Source organism: Odocoileus virginianus, chromosome 10, assembly GCF_023699985.2.
Source record: "Odocoileus virginianus isolate 20LAN1187 ecotype Illinois chromosome 10, Ovbor_1.2, whole genome shotgun sequence".
Classification (NCBI taxonomy): Eukaryota; Metazoa; Chordata; class Mammalia; order Artiodactyla; family Cervidae; genus Odocoileus; species Odocoileus virginianus.
Window position 1 is genome coordinate 11,402,221 of NC_069683.1, and position 5,892 is coordinate 11,408,112.

General features: G+C 34.8%; 1 pseudogene; it reads right to left on the reverse strand.

Annotated features, from left to right (window-relative positions):
• Positions 1 to 3,800: 3,800 nt before the first annotated feature.
• LOC110148481 (olfactory receptor 4A47-like) lies at positions 3,801 to 4,731 on the reverse strand (annotated as a pseudogene).
• Between the last annotated feature and the right edge of the window lie 1,161 nt (positions 4,732 to 5,892).

Sequence of the window (5,892 nt, forward strand, 5' to 3'; positions counted from 1 at the left end):
ACCCAGAGGATAAACGGGATCTTGAAAAGAGCTCAGGTATAGTAAGGTGGCAATGAGGCTGGTAAAAAGTAATCTAGGTTTGGTGAACAGAGGCCTGAATTAAAACACCAGAATTCAGTTCAGGAAAATCATGGCCCCTCATCCAATTAGCAGGTGTAAAGACTTGTCGGTCCTCAGGTGGCGCGGTGGTAAAGAATCCACATGCCAATGCAGGAGACACAGAGAGGCCAACCTGATCCCTGAGTCAGAGCGATGCCCTGGAGTGGAAAATGGCAACCGAGTCCAGTATTCTTGCCTGGAAAGTCCACGGACAGAGCAGCTACAGTCCGTGGGACTGCAAAGAGGCAGGCATGACTGAGCATACACACACAATATTTTTCCAGATCTAGAGACTTTTGAATGAAGGAGTCTTCATGTATTATGGAATAAGATGTTTGCAATATGACCACACATAGGTGATGTAAGTCTTCATTCCAACCTTTCTATGGAGGATCTGAGAAAGGAATATTTAATTCACTGTATTACACACTTCCAAATTATGAAAATAGGGGGAGCTCACACCTGGATACTGCAGTGAACATGGTTGGGATCGAAGGATTAACCACCTGTTCAATCATGTAGGAATATGGAAACTAGATTCAGGATGAAAGTTCTCTGCATGCACCTCTCAATGTCCTTCCCTGCCTCAAGTTTATAAAGATAATTATCTTTAAACATTTTAAAGTTATTTATTTCACATTTACATATATAACCCACATAGACTATACTCTTTATAGTGTGATGTGAAAATACACTTTCCTATCATAAGGATGAATAGGGACTTCCCTGGCAGTCTAGTGCTTAAGACTCTGTGCTTCCATTGCAGGGGTGCAGGTTTGAACCCTGGATGACGAACTAAAACCCCATGTGCCTTGTGGCACAGAAAAAATTTTTTTTAATTTTAAAATCATGATTTCTTTAAAAAAAATGATAAAGAAATTTTCCCGGTACATATATTGAGTAACCATTCTGTCTCCCAATACCCTGTAACATCATTACTTCCAGATACAAAAGTCTGTATATTTACTATTCTATTTCTTAGCTTTCTCTTTTGTTCAATCAGTGTACATATTCATGAGCCAGTACCACAGTTTCTAAATTACTACAGTGTTTCAGATACTATTGTGATATCTGAAAAAAATTCACTATTTAAAGTACCAATATTCACTCTATTATATTAGATTATTTCAGTGGGTCAAGAATTTGATCCATTCAGCTGAATACTTCTGTCTCCACCTCTCTCATGATTGTGGTTAGAAATTGTCAGACTGAGGTCATCTAAAAAGTTTATTCACTCCTACATCTTGTACCTAGGCTTGGAAACCTTGAAATGGGGACTGAAATAGCTCATACTCCTTGAGATCATAAGGGTGGGTCCTAATCTGATAGAACTGGCATCCTTATAAGAAGTGGAAGGGACAAAGAGCTTTCTCTTGCACAAGTGCGCAGAAGAAAGGTCATGCAAAGACAGAGTGAGAGGTGCCCAATGCAAGGCAGGAAGAGAGGATTCACCAGAAACCAACCTTGCCATCACCTTGATCTTGGATATCAGCCTGCAGAACTGATAAATGTCTGTTGTCTAAGCTCCACAGTCTAGTATTTTGTTATGGCAACCCATGCAGACTAAGGTGACAATGATAATGATAAAAAATAATAATAATTATAATGTAGGTCTGGTGAACAGAGGACTGAACTGAACAACCAGAATTCAACTCAGGAAAATCATGTTCCCTCATCCAATTACCAGATGCAAATATTTTTCAAACCAAGAGATTTTTGAATTCACATATTCTTGAATAACATATATGCAATATGACCACAAATAAGTGGCATAAACCTTCATTACAATCTTTCTCTGATGGATCTGATACCATTTAGTTTGTGGATAGGAATTCTGAATTCTCTGAAGATACAAATGCTTTCTCAATCAAATATTACTCAAAATACTAACTCAATGTAGTTTTTACCAGACTAGCTTATTGAAATTTAATTTTAAAATGCAAATATGCAAAAATAGACGTATTTCTGATAAAAAAAAATTAGCAGTGAAGGAATCCTAGGCTTTTAAGATAGTAAAGTATATTCTAAATCAAATGTACACAGTTACATGGTGTGTTAAATGGCACATGAATAAAGACATCAATGGAAGCTAGTGGAGGAATGAATTTTATGCAAACACATGCCATATTTACAAAGTTAGGATATCAAAGCCATGGGGAAAAATAATTATGCATCTAAAATAATGACAATCTAGAAAAATAATTAACATATAATCCCTACTTGTCTCTTTATATCAAAGGAAAATGTAAGCATAAAATGTAAAGACTTAAACAACTGAATGTTGAAAATGTGAAGAATATTTTGACAACATTGAGGTAGACAAATCCAAGATTTAGAGGCAAAAAATATTGATAGAATTAATTATGCAAATGTATAAATATTTGTACATGCCCCAAAATATTCTTCACATTATTAAAAAAATTAAAAAATAAATCACAAGTAGGAAAAACAGTAATCCAAACACAGGGTAATAGGAATAACTAGTGTGTAACTCAATCATTAATATCAGTATGGAAAAGTGTCAGCAATCAAATACACACAAACATTCATTAATAGGCAATTCATGAAAAAGGACTACAAATCATTTAAACAAGGATAATACTCCAATTCAATTACATTTATTGAATATCAATTAAAGTATACAGATGAAACAATTTGTTTAATCACATTTTCATATACCATAGATGTTTATCAAGCCCTGGTGCTTCAGCATGTTGTCAAATGTATTTTCCAAAGTGAGGAAAGTAATAAGTTTGTTCAAGCTCATAATGACACTTTTGCAATAACTATGAATATCAATATTTTAAATACATATACCACTTAACTCAACAATTCCACTTTTAGAAACTCATGCTGAGAAAATTTTAAAAAGACTTCTTTGCAGAATTATTTATTGTAGAAAAAGAGAACTAACTTGAAGAAAACTGGATACCTAAATTTTAGAGACTTTTAAAGAAGCTGAGCAGTATGAGAAAACTAGAATAAGTTAGATCTGTGAAGACTATATGGAAAGATCTTCAGAAAACTGAGCTTCAAAATGCAAATTTATACACAGAGATATACAGGCAAACACTTGTGAAAATATGCTTCTTTTGCAAAAATTATTATTTGAGTAATCTTAGAAACAGTATAGTGACTGCATCTGGAAAAACTGGGAAACTCTGATATTGGTTGGACAGGAGGTACATTTTACATGATTCTATTTCTGTAGGGATTCTATTTTTTAACATTTACTGTTATCCATCATACTTTCAATTTCCTATAAAAAGGAAACTGTTACACTAAATTTTCGTATGTAGCAAATAAAAGTAAATGAAGATAGAATATTAGTATAAAATATTTTAATTAATACAATAACAAGTGAGGATAAAAGGTAAGAGTTTGGTTACAAAAAATGAGAAAGTAATAAAAGTAATGCATATTAGTTAATTATTTTTTTAATTCTGACCAACACATTACATATGACTTATTGACTCTATTTTAAATCCATTTCAAAGTTCCAGTTGCAGTGATAAACTAGACATTAATGTTTACATTCAAGGAGGGAAACTACTATTAATAACATAAACAAGTATTTTATTCCTTAATAAAACTCATGATAAATTCTTCGAGAAAAGAAAAGTTTTCATCAAAACAATAGACTTTGACATTTGAAGTAAATTCCTGGTGTTAAACTACTTTCTCTGTAATGGATAATGCACTTATTTGCTACTTGATCTCACTTTTTTTGTCCAGAGCTTCTTTATAGCATTCATGATCTCAGAACTTCTTAGACTATAAATCAATGGGTTCAACATGGGGCTTATGACTGTATAAAACACACTCAATGATTTGTCAATAGGGAAGGTCTTAGCAGGTCTTGCATACATGAAAATGCAGGGAACAAAAAAGCAGACAACCACAGTGATGTGGGAACCACAGGTCTGGAGGGCTTTCCGCCTCCCTTCCTGACTCAGGTTCTTCAGAGAGTGCAGGATGACTCCATAGGAGACGAGTAAGAGCAGAAACAAAAGAATGCACATCAGTCCTCCATTGGCCACCTCTAAAATGCCAATGACAAAGATGTCAGTACAGACGAGTTTCAATAAAGGGAACATGTCACACATAAAGTGATCAATGACATTGGGGCCACAGAATGGGAGCCCATAAACAGTGCTAAGTTGAATTATTGAGTGCAGAAAACCTCCAACAAAGGACACCAGCAGCAGCACAACACACACCCTTTTCCTCATGATCACCAGATAATGCAAGGGCTTACAGATGGCCACATAGTGGTCATAGGCCATCACCAGCAGAAGGGATATCTCAGATCCACCTAAAAAGTGCTCAGTAAAAAGCTGGGTCATACAGGATTCAAAGGATATGGTATTTACCCCAAAGAACAAGTCTGAAATCAATCTGGGGGAAATGGAAGAAGAGTAAATTAAATCTATAAATGACAAACTAGCAAGAAAAAAGTACATTGGTGAGTTCAGTGTCTTACTGACAGCTACAGTCGCAACAATAAGCAGGTTGCCCACTACAGTCAAGATGTAGAAGAACAAGAACATAACAAAAAGGACTTTCTGCTCCTTTGGATTCTGTGTGAGGCCCAAGAGGATGAAAGTAAGTTACATTGTTCCTTGGTTCCATCTAGTCTGTATTGGTGCTGTGTTCACATGTTAGAAGCAGTGTGCCTACAAAACAAGGGGGAAATTTTTAAATGAATTATAATTTTCATCTGTCGTTACGAATTCAATTAAAAGAATGTGTGTGGAGAATCTTTTCATATCCAATGTGTTATTGACATTTTAATTGCCAAGTGAATGACGTAGAGTTGCTTGCCCTCATGATATAACACTCGACTAGGGATCAGATAATTCCAGACCCATGTATTAAGTTATAAGGATATTCACAGAAGTTAAGAGTCACAGTACAGGAATATATCAATCAAAAGAGAATCAGAGAAGAATTTCCAGAAGAATTAATGCTTTAGCTGAATTGTTTTTTTAAAGTGAATTAGCAAGAAAGGACAGGAATGGACTTTAGTGAAGTCACAAAGTGTAAAAGTGAGACTCACTTAAGGTAATTTACATGATCAATGTGAGTAGATCAAATCATGAAAAGAAGGTGTCTGTCCTGAATTGTCCCAGACCTCACTGATACTTCTTAGGTCTTTAAGTGAATGTTTCCCTTTTCCTGATCAATAAACACTGGAACAGTCTAATTTTGTGCCTCAAGACCCTGTGTTTACCCTAATTTTCAAATTATATATCTCTAATTGTGGACATCCAATTGAACACAATTTAATATTTGTAAACTCCGGGAGTTGGTGATGGACAGGGAGGCCTGGCATGCTGCGGTTCTTGGGGTCACAAAGAGTCTGAACTGAACTGAACTAAGATTTATAAAACAAACTTTTTTATTTTCCACAATAAATGTAGGCATTTCCTACACAAAATTTAAAGAATTATTACCTATTTATCTTGCTAAATGGTATAATTTTCCATGTTATTGTTCAGATAAAAAATTTCAGTGCTCTTCACTTATTTTTCACTCTCATAAAAATTAAACAAATCCTATTGACACTACTTTCAAAACATATCACAAATTGCAATCCCTTCTAATTTTTTCTGCTATACATTTTTTTTTTTAATTTCTGGTCCACTATGATAGCCTCCTACCAAGTCTCTCCATGTTTATTCTGGCCTCCAAAATTGGTTCTCCTGAAGCAGCCCAAATTGTCCTTTTCAGTCTTATTCTGAAAATATCACTCTGCTCAAAAGTATTGCAGTATATCCCAATCACTCAGTC